Source organism: Gorilla gorilla, chromosome 9 (assembly GCF_029281585.2).
Source record: "Gorilla gorilla gorilla isolate KB3781 chromosome 9, NHGRI_mGorGor1-v2.1_pri, whole genome shotgun sequence".
NCBI lineage: Eukaryota > Metazoa > Chordata > Mammalia > Primates > Hominidae > Gorilla > Gorilla gorilla.
The window spans coordinates 55,164,305-55,179,122 of NC_073233.2; the positions used below are offsets into that span (position 1 = coordinate 55,164,305).

The 14,818-nt window shown below is 34.4% G+C and overlaps 1 pseudogene; it reads left to right on the plus strand.

The window, feature by feature from the left end:
* LOC115936250 (NADPH oxidase 4-like) overlaps positions 1 to 14,818 on the plus strand; it is a 165,657-nt pseudogene that overhangs the window by 41,123 nt on the left and 109,716 nt on the right.

Consider the following 14,818-nt stretch of genomic DNA (forward strand, 5'->3'; position numbering starts at 1 on the left):
ATTTAAACTGCTAGGTTTTGATCCCTGTGGTTGGCTATTGGTTTGGCTTGGAGAAAGAGAAGATAAGTGGCAGGGAATGAAAATTTCCCACCAAAGTCTCTCGGTATTTAATCATTCTTAAAGATTTGCCCCAAGTGTGAAACAGTGATGCAAAGGTGCTTGACATTTTATTTTGTTATAAGATCAAACAGGCATTTCAAACTATAGATGAGATTGCTTCATTTAAAAATAATCTTATTTTTTGACTGCAAAAGGAAATCATATATATTTTAAAACTTAAACATTCCAGAAATATGCAAAATGATCAGAGAAAGTTTACCCTAATCCTATTCTGCCAGAACAACCACTGATGACAATTTGTGGTAAGTGCCTGCAGATACATTAACATCTAATGCCATTAGTGTTGATCAATATAAGATCACAGTGTAGTTTTTTTGTAACTTTTTTTAACCTAACACTGTGTCTTGAACATCTTTCTATATCAATAATATGGACTTCTCACATATATTTTTTAATGGTTTAGGTGTCCCATTAAATAGATAGATCATAATTCATCTCACCAATTTTCGATTAATAGGCTTCTGCCATATTTAAAAAATTTTGACATAATGAACAATGCTATACTGAAAAACTTTTATCACATTTGTTGCATTATTTTTACCATATTAAATGATTTTTGTTTAGGTTCCAAGCAGGAGAACCAGGAGATTGTTGGATAAAAGCAGAACATTCCATATTACCTGTGGTGTTACTATCTGTATTTTCTCAGGCGAGAAAGCCACAAGATATTAAATAATTCATTAGAATTACACATTTAAATGTAAACATTCCAGACATACGCAGAATGATCAGAGAAAGTTTTCCCTAATCTTATTCTTCCAGAACAATCACTGATGACAATTTGGGGTAACTGCCTGCAGATATATTAACATAGACTGTCATTAATGGTGAACAATGTAAGATCGTCGTGTGGTTTGTGTTTTATAGCACACGTAAAATTATACATGGAAAATGTGTGATTTTATTGTTCTGTACGTTATCTGCTGTCAGCAACTTAAGATTTTCTTATTAAATAGCTTAGTAGTTCTTTTCCATGTTTTTAAAAAGGGTTGTCTACAGGGAACTACAGAAAATGGATGTGTCTTATGATTTTTACATTATGATGTCCAAAAGTTGGCCCCCAAGCTGATAAAGACTATTTCCTGAAAGTAAGTAATTTCATTCCAGTAAGAAATACTGGAAGAAACAGACTAAAAGTTTTCAAGCTCTGAAAGTGATGATGTGATATGAGTTTAAATGGATGAACATTTTATTTTTTGTTTTTTTGAAACAGGGCCTGGCACTGTTGCCCAGGCTGGAGTGCAGCGGTACAATCTTGGCTAACTGCAACCTCTACTTCCCAGGCTTAAGCCATCCTCCCACCTCAGCCTCCCAAGTAGCTGGGACTACAGGTGTGTGCCACCATGCCTGGCTAGTTTTTGTATTTTTTTTTTGTAGAGACGGGCTTTCACCATGTTGCCCAGGCTGATCTCGAACTTCTGAGCTCGAGCAATTTGCTTGCCTCAGCCTCCCAAAGCTCTGTGATTACAGGCGGGTGCCACTGTACCTGGCCAAATGAATGAAAATTAGAATGTGAAATACTCATTAGTAGGTTAGGATTCCATCCCAAATTACATGTGATCAATATTTCTTTGATATTAATATTTGGTAGAAAAACAAATGTCAAAATTTGTGAAGCTTTATCCTGCTCTTTTCCAAATTAAAAAATAAAGCAATGATCTTTGTGTTATTATAAGTCTTTTTAAAATACATTTTGATCCTGAGCTTTTAGATGATACTTTTCAAATTTTTGGAACAGAAAGTAAGAAACATAGTGATGAAGTACATGGATTCCGAGGAGTCCATGCGTAGGTTCTATCCTCAGTTGCCCTTCTATTTTAATGTGTGATGTTACCTCTCTGATCCTCAATTTGCTGTTGTTGTTGTTGTTGTTGCTGTTGTTGTTTTTAACTGTAAAATGGATTAACAGCAGGACTTACCTCATAGATTTAAGACTAAAATGAGAAAATGAATAGAAATTTTTAGGATAGAATTAGTAATTGTAATTTACAGTTGCAAGGGTTAATTATTCCAGTGGCATAGCACCTGGTATTTTCACCTGGCCATTATTTGATGACATAGCTGTTTTGATAGTAGGGCCATTTTGACTAATGAATGTTTTGATACAGCTATTGCCAAGAAATTATTATACTTTTAGCCTTGTAAAAAATTGCCAAGCATTGTCGAAATGGGTAACTTCATTGTTTTATCTCTGAATGTCTTCCAATTGGTAGTCCCACCTCTGCAGGTGATAGATGGGGAGAGGCTCAGGGATAGGATTAGCAGTTCAGTGAGGATGAGATAAGGACCAAGGGTGTAGTAAGGGTTAGAGATAGATTAGGGAGAGGGAGAGTGAAAGGTCAGAAATGGAGGAGGATCAGGAAACCAGCATATTCGTGACTCAATTTGTTCTAAACTGTAATAATGTCCAAGTATTCTGGTTCAACTGGAGAGCAACCAAGCAACTGAGCTAGCATGAGCTTGTGTTCCAGAGGGCTTGCATTCTGCCCATTCTGCCAGTCACTAGTCATCTGACTTTGGCTACATTACCCTTCTTTACTTCAGTTTTCTTGTCTGTAAAAGAGGGATGACTCTATCTACCACATTGTTTTGTTTTGAGAATCAAATGAGAAAATCTATGTAAAGTGCTTGGTTTAGCTGCTTCCTTGCTGCCTAAAATTAGAAGCCCTAAATTCTTTTGACCTAAGAGGTCCTTTAAAAAGGTGAATATATCCCTTAATTATGTATTTTCTATAGCTGTTACCTATGACTTTTTTTTTTCAGAGAAGTTCAGAAAGAATAGTAATTCTTCTATAGATGACTTTGCATTTTTTAGCCATAGAGCATGTAGTTAGTAGATAAGCTTTTAATTTAATACCAAAGGATTATTTTACTATACATTTGGGTATTGATGAAGCTATATGACACAGAGAGTTTTGTGTAAATAATATTTTATACCTGTGCCATAGTTGTGTCACACCTAGACACCCTTTGTTTTACTACTTTGGAAACTTGTCCTTGCTTGTTATTTAACTCATTTTAGCTTCCTGTCCATTTTTTTTCTCTTAAAAATTTTTAAAGACTATTTTTCTGTAGGGGAGATTTAGGTTCACAGCAAAACTGAGAGGAAGATATAGAGAGTTTTCATATATCATTTGTCCTCATGCATGTATAGCCTCCCCCCATTATCAACATCCCCTGCCAGAGTGGTACAATTTTTTACAATTGATAAATTTACATTAATCGACATATCATTATAACCTAAAGTCCATACTTTACATCAGGGTTCACACTTGATGCTATACATTCTATGGGTTTGCACAAATGTATAATGACCTGTACCCACCATTATTGTATCATGCAGAATAGTTCATTGCCCTAAAAATCCTCTGTGCTCTGCCTATTTATCTTTCCTTTCCCACTAACGCCAGACAACCACTGATTTGTTTTTATTGTCTCCATAATTCTGCCTTTTCTAGAGTGTTATATAGTTTGAATCATGCAATATGTAGTATTTTCAGATTGGCTTCTTTCACTTGGTAATATGAATTTAAGTTTCCTTTGTGTCTTTTCACGGCTTGAGAGTTCATCTTTTTATAGTGGTAAGTAATATTCCCTTATCTGGATGTACCACAGTTTTTTTTATCTATTCACCTATTGAAAGACATGTTGGTTGCTTCCAGATTTTGACAATAACGAATAAAGCTGCTGTAAACATTAATGTGCCTGTTTTTGTGTGGGCATACATTTTTAGTTCCTCTGGGTAAATATCCAAGAGTATGAGTGCGAGATCATGTGGTAAGAGTATGTGTAGTTTTTAAGAAACCACCAAACTCACTTCCAATATGGCTGTACCATTTTTTGCATCCCCCACCTGCAATGAATGGCAGTTTCTTTTGCTGTGCAATCTCACCAATATTTGGTGTTGTCAGTATTCTGGATTTTGGTCATTCTAATAGGAACGTAGTGGTAACTTGCCATTTTAATTTGCATTTCTCTGATGTTACATAATGTGGATCATCTTTTTGTGCTTGTTTGCCATCTGTATATCTTCTTTGTTGAGGTATCTACTGAGATGTTTGTCACATTTTTTTAATTGGGTTGTTTGTTTTCTTGTTATTGAATTTTAAGTGTTCTTTGTATATTTTGATAATAATCCTTTATCGATATGTCTTTTGCAAATGCTTTTTCCCAGTCTGTGGCTTATCTTCTCATGGTGTTCACAACGTCTTTTGCAGAGCTGAAATTTTAATTTTAATGAAGGCCAGCTTATTAATTCTTTCTTTCATGGATCATGTCTCTGACATTGTATCTAAAAAGCCATCACCAAACCCAAGCTCATATAGACTTTTTCCCGTGTTTCCTTTGAGGAGTTTTATAGTTTTGCATTTTACATTTGGGTCTCTGATTCATTTTCAGTTAATTTTTGTGAAGGGTATGAAGTCTATGACTAGATTTATTTATTTAAATGTGAATGCTTCCTTGTTTCAGGTCCATTTGTGACAAAGGCATTTTCTTCTTTGTATTGGTTTTGCTCTTTTGCCAAAGATCAATTGACTGTATTAATGTGGGTGGACTTCTGGGCTCTCTATTCTGTTCCATTAATCTATTTGTCTTTTCTTTTGCTAATACCATCCATTCTTGATAACTATAACTTCATAGTAAGTCCTGACTCTTCCCCTACCTCTAATTTGATTACTTGAAGGACCTTATAAATCCTTTAAATAACTTTCAGGCATTTTAGCATTCTAGTCCTCTCTCACTTTCATTATTATTTTTTTGTGTGTGTGAGTACCTTAGAACTCTAAGCCCTCTATATCTTATATTATGGGTTGTGGGAAATTATAGAGTTTTCTAGATTCCAGGCTATGTCTTCTTTTGAACTGTTGCACTACACATATTGTGAACTATAATGGTTTACTAAGCAATTTCAGATCACTTATCTCATTAAGCCTTTCGTTTCTGTCACCATCATTTTACAGAGAAGTAAATTAAGGCCCCTGAAAGGCAAATAATATGGCCAAGATCACAAATTTTCCAGCTAGTTACCTGTTGTATTTTCAATACATTAAAATGTGGTGTTAATTCACACCTTATTTTGCCTACAAGCAAAGCTTGAGCAAGGGGGAAGGTGTGATGGGCCCGTGCACATCTCAATTTCTCCTTCCTTACCCAACCTCCTCAAAATAATTTTTATTACCCTAGCTTTGCCAAAATGAGTTCATCTTCACATCTCTAGTAATTTCCTAACACTGCTATTATTCATGTGAGCTCTAAGTCAGTCGAGCCCTTTCTTTATTGTGATTATTGTTTTCCTGAGTTTTGTCCCATGAAGTCATTCCCAACACTTTTTCTGTTGGGTTAAGAATATTATGATTTAAATCTGTGGATTGTGAAAAATTTCTACTAGTTGAAAGTCTTTCAGTGGCCTATAATTTACCTTATGGGGTAGGGAAGTATGCAAGATATATATTAATAGCAGATTTGGAACTATGGAAGAGGTGAAAGATGTGGAATACCTAAAATATCAGGGAGGTGCTCAAGTAAATAAATACCCATATCATTAGATGCATATTTATGTAAGAGTGTGTGTGTGTGTGTGTGTGTGTGTGTGTGTGTGTGTGTTAGCGGGAGGATGTGTGTGTGTGTGTGTGTGTGTGTGTGTTTCTCTTATCCCTGACTTACTAGGGTTGTTTCATTACAGCCTTTGAAATTTGGTAAACTATCTATAGTTCAGTTTTTTGTGTCTTTAAAACTTCACCTTTCAATGTAATATTTCATTGCCCACATAGCTGTCAAAGTTTGGCCCTGTATTTACTTAGGGAGAGGAAGAACTGAGTCCTTCACATAGAGCATATATGAAAATCCCACTAACTTGCCCCTGGTGTGATTCTGTAGGCGTGCATGTGGCTGCCCATCTGGTGAATGCCCTCAACTTCTCAGTGAATTACAGTGAAGATTTTGTTGAACTGAATGAAGCAAGATACTGAGATGAGGTGGGTGGTCTCTGTCTTCCCATTTTTCTTTCACTTGTCATGAGATGACTAATGAGGGTCTGTGATTTTTCCCTGAAAATTTGTACCTTAGTGCTCCTTTTGAGTGCTTTTACAATGCAGTTGTCAAGTTGAGCTTTATTCCTTTTCAATAGAAAACATAAGTAATTACTATTTCATAGTGTCTCCTGCTGAAAGTGGGAGTTGGTAGAATGTCTACTTTTTTATACTGCAATGTTCAGGTGGTTGCCACTCAGGTCTGCCTCTGACTCCCAGCAGCTTTTGTCTAATTCCTATCATTCAGCTGAGAGTGTCGACAGTGCCATTACAGGGTAAAAATACTTTATAACTCACATACTGGGTTTTGGGGAAAAGGGAAGAAAAGTAGATTGATTTTTTGTGAATCCTGGACAAATCAATGTATTTGACGTAAAAAATGTTAGTGAGTTTTCATGATTCATTCATTTAAAAACATTCCTCGAATTAAGTGATGTTGAATTCAATTCTGTAGCAGGCAATATCTGATGTAGAGTGGTTTTCTCCATGTGAAGCCATCCATGAAGTGAAATTATATGTGCAAGGTGCAGGCTAGAGCCTGATGAACAGCACATCCTCAGCCAGTTAGGTCTCTGTTGGTTGATGCTTTCATACAGTCCTCAGGCTGCCTTTGCTCCACAATGCCAAGACTACATCAAAAACAAACTGTTCTGTCCCATTTAATCAGCATCCCCCCACCCTCATTTTCCTGTTCTGCAGACTAAGTTGGGTAGTGACTTATTAACTTTTTTTCCCATCTTCCCCACTCCTTTTTCTCCTCCACATATCACCAGAGTTTTTTAGGTTTAATACTGTTGTGATCATGTGTTTGACCTCCCTCTCAAAACAAAACTGAGGAAAAAGTAACAACAAATTCAGAAACAAATCACAAAACCAAAATAGCCAGCGACTTTTGATATAGCCCTTGTCTCTACTGGTATTTTAAAAAATACCAACATGATCTAATTGGTCTTGGATGGGAGGCAGGCAATGATAATTTGTAAAAGTTTACCAGGCTTGTAGAGTGCATCCAGCACTGAGAACCACCGAAAAATTCCAGCTCCTTAGCAGGCCAGTGACAGCTCTTCACATGTAATTTCAGACCCGCCTCCACTTCTGCCCATCTCACTTCCACCTGCTTCCCTTTCTCCTGCTGCCCTCTGCTCAAATCACTAGCTACTTGTTTCCCGCCCCTGTTACAACATTTCCTTTGTTTCTCTTTTCCTTCTTTTCTTCTCTTTTCAGAATTCATGTCTTTAATAACTTTAATGGTTTTCTCATTTTAATGGAATAAACTTTTGCTTAAGTTCCAATATTTTAGTGATTTCAAAATTTTCAGTTATTAAATTTATTTTCTTTGAAAAGTTATACATGCTCAATATAAAATATTTTAAAACTCTCAAGTAAATGAAAAGTGAAAGCTTCTCCTCCAAAACAAGCCACAGTTTATTATGTTTTTTTTCTGATATTTTGAGTGGCATTTTATGGTATATATTCCTTGGCAATTTACTTGTTTCCATAAATATACTTTTATAGCTTATTGTATCAACATATCTTAATCTATCTCATTCTCTCCATATGACTATGCCATAATTTATTTTTAGTCTTTTTCTTATTCAGACATTTAGGTTGATTCTAGGGTTTTGTTCTGAACCACACTCTAGTAAATGTATTTCTTTGTCCTCTTCTACACAGATCTGTAGTTGTAGAATTTTGGTTTAAAAGGTTGCACATTTTTAGTTTTGATGGACAGTGCCAAATTCCTTTTTAAAAAGTCTTCTGTTTTCACACTTCTAACTAATATTAGAATGCCTATTTCTACAACTCATCTCTGTTTTTTTTCCCAATCTAAGGGATGAAAATGGCAACTCACTGTTTTAAGTTAGTATTTCCCCTGCCTTTATTTCTTCTTGTATTCCTTCTTTCATGTCTCTCTTTATGCTTTTTCCCTCTTTTTAATAAATATGTATTTAGCATCTAATAGGTACAAGGCAATGCATTAGATGTAGATGAAAATAAGTGTATATATACTTATGTATTTAAATATTATGTAAATAAATATATGGCATATCTATTATATATAGATTATATTTTATATATTGATGTATTTATATATTGATTATATATATAATATATAATCAACACATATGTTATTTTGTGAAGCACTTTTGAAAAAGATGGTTTTGTGCCAATATACCCTATTGTTCTTCTTTTATGCTTTTACTCTGCATGCAAGGACTCACCCTCCAGCTTGTGACTGCTGCACTTCCTTGATAGCCCAGCTAAATCTGCCTCATCTTGCCACTGTGAAAACATCTCTCACTCTCATGTTTCATTTTCTTTCTCTAGCAATATTAATTGTTCCATCTTCTGGGTTTTTTTAGGTATTTATTCACGTTTCTATTCTTACCACTTTGTTCAGCCCATATTATATTTTTATGGGTTGTTTATATATTAAGTTTTCTTAGATCACTCTATAGCCATGTTTCTAATAGTTGGAATAGAAGTCAGTTGAATTAAGCCAGGTGAGGAGCTATTCCTAAGCAAGTGGTCCTTATTCAAAGACCCCCAGATGACACTATATCAATTGTTTCCTTCTTAGTACATAGTCTGGCCTGACCCCAGATTCAATGGAGTCACACAGAAAGGAATTCAAAAGCTTGTGAAATATTAAGCACCATGGGGACAAAAAATAAATCCACAAATCTAGTGGGGATTGGTTTTCCAGAAGGTAGAAGGGTGCTGACTATAACCATTAGAGCATAAGAGATGTAGTTTAAAGGAAATCATACAATATTATAGCAATATTAATGTTTCATATTTCTAAGTAGCAGAAACTGGTCTTTATTTGAGTATCCTCACTACTTTTCACTATATTTGAAACACAGAAAGCTCTCAATTAGTCTTCTTCATACTGAGCTTACAATGTGCAAATCCCCTACATATTTTATTGGTTTCTAAATCTGTCTTCACATCTTGTGATGCAGTTTCACAGTTTTGGTAGACAGAGTATATAATAATACTTTAACATCATGGGTAAGATATTGAGTTTCAAAATGGTCAAAGATGGGCTTAAAACCAGTGCCACCAGCTTGTAGGTAACCATTAAGAATAATTTCTGGGCCTTTTGAGTCCTCCAGTATTTTGCCTCAGATGGATAGATTTCTCTGAATTGGGTTTTTACTTGTTGTAATCTCCTCTAGCATTGTGAAAATGTTATGAAACTTAATCGAGTCTTTCTCACTTCCGTTGGATGAACAGTATTTTACATGACAAATATGTGATTTGTAGATCCTGTATACTCTTTATAGAATTATATATCATCAGTGCTTTAGTTTTTAATCATTTATTTATTTTTTTCTTTTTCTCAGGATCCTAGAAAACTTCTCTTCACAACTGGTAAGTTGTTATTCTTAGCCTTTTCTTTAGGTTTAGGAACATCTTTAAAAGTAGGCATTATCGGACTGGGCTCAGTGGCTCATGCCTGTAATCCCAGCACTTTGGGAGGCCGAAGCGGGCGGATCACCTGAGGTCAGGAGCTCGAAACCAGCCTGATCAACATGATGAAAACCCATCTCTACTAAAAATACAAAAAATTAGCCGGGCATGGTGGGTGGCAAGTGCCTGTAATCCCAGCTACTTAGGAGGCTGAGGCAGGAGAATCACTTGAACCCAGGAGGCAGAAATTGCAGTGAGCTGAGATCGCGCCACTGCACTCCAGCCTGGGCGTGACAGAGTGAGACTCCGTCTAAAAAATAAAAATTAAAAAAATAAAATAAAACTAAGCATTATCAAATTACACAACAATTAGATATATGTTACAAATATAACATATGGACAATTTGCATGTAAGAATAAATATTTGGAGTTAAAGGATAAGGTTGCAGTGAGAACAGAGACAATGCAAACGTTGGGGTGTGAATAAATGGAGAGTAAAAATAAGCAAATACATTTCACTGTCGCATATTCTTCCAATCAAAACAATGTAACTGCATTCTTACTGAGGGCCTGCTTTGTGCCTGCTGCTGTGGCAAGTGCTGTAGGAGATAATGCATGTTTAACAGGCTTCTGCCCTCAATGTACTGGAAAGGAACACCAAGCACTGTGGGTATCCATGGAGTTCTTATAAGTCAGTAATTTAGTGCAACTTTTTTAAATCTTAAAATATACAACAAAGAGGAGAAACAGTCATTAAAATAAGTTATTTCTTTGAAATGTGTCTCCTATTTCATTTGTAATTTATTTTTCCTTTTCAAGCTTATTGTCCATGAAATCTCAGTCTAGACTATTAATTTGTTAAAGCATGTTTGAACATCTCAAAATTTCCCCTGATGTTAAACAATTTTTGCTAAAAGTCTTCTTTTTCCCAACCTTAGATTTATAAAGATGAAAGAATAAAGATGCATTTGGGGAATTTTTAGCACATATTTCAGGGACAAGGATGATTGCATAGTTGAGGTGCTCTATCATAAATTGTTGGGTGTAATACCCAATTAAGTATTGGAACTGCACATGGGACTGAGGCACATTACCCTGGCAAATGCATTGTTTTTCTTTTGAACCAATTTTATGATGAAACATCACAATAATTCTAGTGCTTTCCCCATCCATGTCACAGCTATATATTTAGATTTATAAGATACATTTTACTTTTGTCCATAGATTTGTAATACTTGCCACTTGCAAAGTATTTTACAGTTTTCTCTTTAGGAACACAATTTAGTTTTGCTTTCAGCTTTGCTCATTGAAAACATGTTTTCATTTAGGCCTGAAGAATTGGATGAGAACAAAAAGTACAGAAAAAGAAAACCTTATGTATGAACCAATGTATTTTTTGGTTTACTGTTAATTCATTTAAGAGAGAGAAACAAAAGCTTTGTTTAATATTATTTTCTAAAACATAAAGTTTAATTGAAGCCTTGGAACCTTTAAAATGCTTTGAAAAGTTTAGTTTACAAAGACACAAAGAGATTTGTTATGTGACTAAGATATCACATTAAGGCACTAATATTATTATACTATTAGTATTATTATTAGTATTGTTACTATAGCACTGTTATTATTATACTAATATTACTAATATTATATTAATAATATATAATAATATATAATTACATATTATATATTATTATATTGTATATATAACATATAATATATAGTATTATATATAGTATATAATATATTATATATAGTATTATATATAGTATATAATATATAGTATATATTATAATATATAGTATATTATTATATATAGTATGTAATATATAGTATATATAGTATATTATATATGCTATATATTATATAATATATAGTATATATTATATTATAATTATATATTATATATTATATATGTTATATAATATATAGTATATATAGTATATAATTATATATACTATATATAAGCAAGTTTAACATCTCAAAATATTTTATATATAGTATATATATTATTATATATAGTAATAATAATGTATTACTATGTTATACTAATATACTAATAATACTAATATTATTATACTAATAACTAATACTTCTTATAAGCAGGTAATCTCACTACCTAGCATGCAACCCTATCATCCTATGTCCTTTCCCAGAGGTCCCCATGAGTGGTGTTGGACTTAGTAGAGAAGACACTTAATACAAATTTCCTGGGTCTACCTTAGTGTGTCTCTGGAAGAGACTTGGCAAAGTGTTTTACTAACCTTCCCAGGTACTTCGGGAGCTGCTGTCCTGTCACTACTGAACATCTCATCATACTCTTGAGCATACCGTCTCGCTACTACCTGCCTTTTGTATTAAATATTTATTGTAAGTAACCGAGAGATAATTTAAAGTATGTGAAAGGATGTGCACAGGTTACGTATAAATACTTGAGCATTCTCAAACTTTGGTATCTGTGAGGGGCCCTGGAACCAATCGCATGGATATTGAAGGATGACTGTAAAAATACTGTGTTGTAGAATAGTTTATTTCCTTACATATACTGTCTTTTCCACTTGTAGGTGAGCTTCTCTTAGGTTGGGAAGGGCTGCTTCTAGAGTATGCAGGGTCCTAGGTAAACATTTTTTTATGGCCTCTGGCAATAAAAACAATTTGACTCACCCAATTCAGCAAATTAGCACCATTTTGGTGGCCCATTCTCACATAATTTCAAGAAAAGAAATACTATGCTGGCCAGCAGGAGGCATCCACTTCCCAGGTCATCAGCCTGGAACTGGGCTCAGACACAGGGCTCCCTAAGCATGAGTCTGGAGCTCCTAAGGCATCTGTTTGTCCCCACTGAAGACTAGCAGGTGACAGTGCAAAGTAGAGTCTAAGGATGGTAATGGCATGAAAGACACCTTTTTCTATCAATGAACTTAATCCAACTTTGTATCACTAATATTGACTAAAACTATTCCACAGCCATCTCTGAATGTTCTCAGGCACAGCATCTAGGAAACATTGCCTCAGCCTCCCAGGTAGCTGGGATTACAGGTGCCCGTCACCACACCCGGCTAATTTTTTTGTATTTTTTTTTTTAGTAGAGACGGAGTTTCACTATGTTGGCCAGGCTGGTCTTGAACTCTTGACCTCATGATCCGCTCGCCTCAGCCTCCCGAAGTGCTCAGATTACAGGCGTAAGCCACTGTGCCCAGCTGATAAAGAGTATTTTTATTAGTTAATAGATTTCATGGATTTTTGTTTGTTTAATGTTACATGGAGTCTTCTATCTCTGTGTGTTGGAATTTTTTTCAATGGAATGTAGTATTGACAAATTAAGATCGTCTTGTAAAAAATAAAGTCTTTGGCTATACAAATGACATAAAATATAGTGGCTAAACTTACTACATAAGAAATGTTATAAACATTCCAATTAAGGATTTCTAAGGTAAGATTAATAGATTGAATTTTTTAAATGTTCATTTAAAAATGCTTACTATATATCTCCAAATTTGGTAGTAGCTTTTATGGTGAGAGTAAAATGGATAATATCTAACTTTAATTTTAAAAACCCTTAGAAACAAATATAATTATGTTTCCAATTACATTAGGAAAATAGGATAATGAATAGATAATGGTATATTTCTGACCACATCTGGGTATGGATGAAAATAATCTCTCAGGTTCATCTAGAAATTACAATGTCATGCAATTATGCATTTTAAAAGCTACTAATTAATAAATTTAATATGCATAAATATAAAGCAATAAGAATAAACATGTAAACATGTATTTTGCTAAGGAAACAAGTATAGGTTTGGCTTCCTAACTTGAAGGACTAAAAAAATTCACGGGAGAATCAAGGTACTTCACTTGGACAAGCAACTTTGCCCAGTGAGATTAGACTAGCCCAGTGATTTCCAGCTGTTGTTTTCAGACTCTTGGACTGTGTTGTAATAAGACTAATATATTGGGATTTAGCTGAGCTGTCAACCAAGGCTAGCTTAGGGTGCCCTTTGATGTGCCCTGAAAGCACTCAGTGCTTAGCTCTCTTTACAGCACTTAATGCCCTGCGTTGCAATTTCCTGCTTAACTTGTCTGTCTCCACCAGTGGACTGGGAATTTTTGTAGAGCAGAATTTATTTTATCTCTAGCATTTAACATCTAACAGTACACTGTATATGCCTACAAACTGTTCACTGAACGAATAAAAGTCATTTGTTTAACTCTTTTATTTGATGCATAGATCTTCTTGCAATATCCCAGATAATAGGTTAGCCAGCCTCCGCTTGTTTGCTTCCAGTGGGCTTCTTAAGGTAGTTACCCCTGACTTTTTGATCACTCTGATTATAGTATGCTTTTTTGCCCTTGCTAATTTTAAGTTCTTCTTCACTGATCTGAAATCTATTACTTTATTAATTGTACACTTTGGTCTTTTTTACTTTTGAGAAATAAGAAGGAAAAACAAATTCTTTAGATAAAAGAGATAACTTTATAAATCTGAAGGAACATGGAAAATCTTCAGATTTATTCTCCTTAGTTTGCAGATGAGATTCAGTGAGATTGGAGTTTTGTCTAAGGGACAGTAACAAGAGTATAATCCCAGACCATATACATCATTGGCTGGGTCGTCTGGCCCTTCTACTTTATCCTCAAATGACTGAAGTAAACTATTTTACTTCCTCTAAGTCTTTCCAATATGTTTTCATCTTCTGACCTAAAAGCAATACTCTGATCTAATAAGTTTAATAAAATATTTAAGTTTAATCAGGTTTCTTGAATTTAATACTTCTCAGAGACTTTTATACATTAATGTACCCTGTGACTTTTTAAGGAATGGTTATAGTATTTTTAGTAATAGAAACTAACATTTCAAGGAATTAATTTTCAAACAATACACTTTGGAAATTTTGGCTCTATTCTAAACATACTCCATTTTTCCAGGTGTTCTTTCGATGAAGTAATTTGCAGACATCCCATGACTAATCTTGGCATGTTCAAAACTATATAGGAAACTGTATGCAGACATAGAAGAACACTAATAAAGGCCCAATAAAATATGGGAAAGGCCCCTCTAACTATAATTTCACACTATGTAGCCATCTGGGATTCTATCATTTAGTTATTCATTTGGACAAATAAAGGTTTTCTTTTTTAATACTTGAAAACAGTGAGACCGACCTCTTCTTTTTTCTCTCAAATTTTTGAAATTATAATTGAAGTACACTAATTATACACATGTATGCAATTTGATTGGTTTTGATACATAC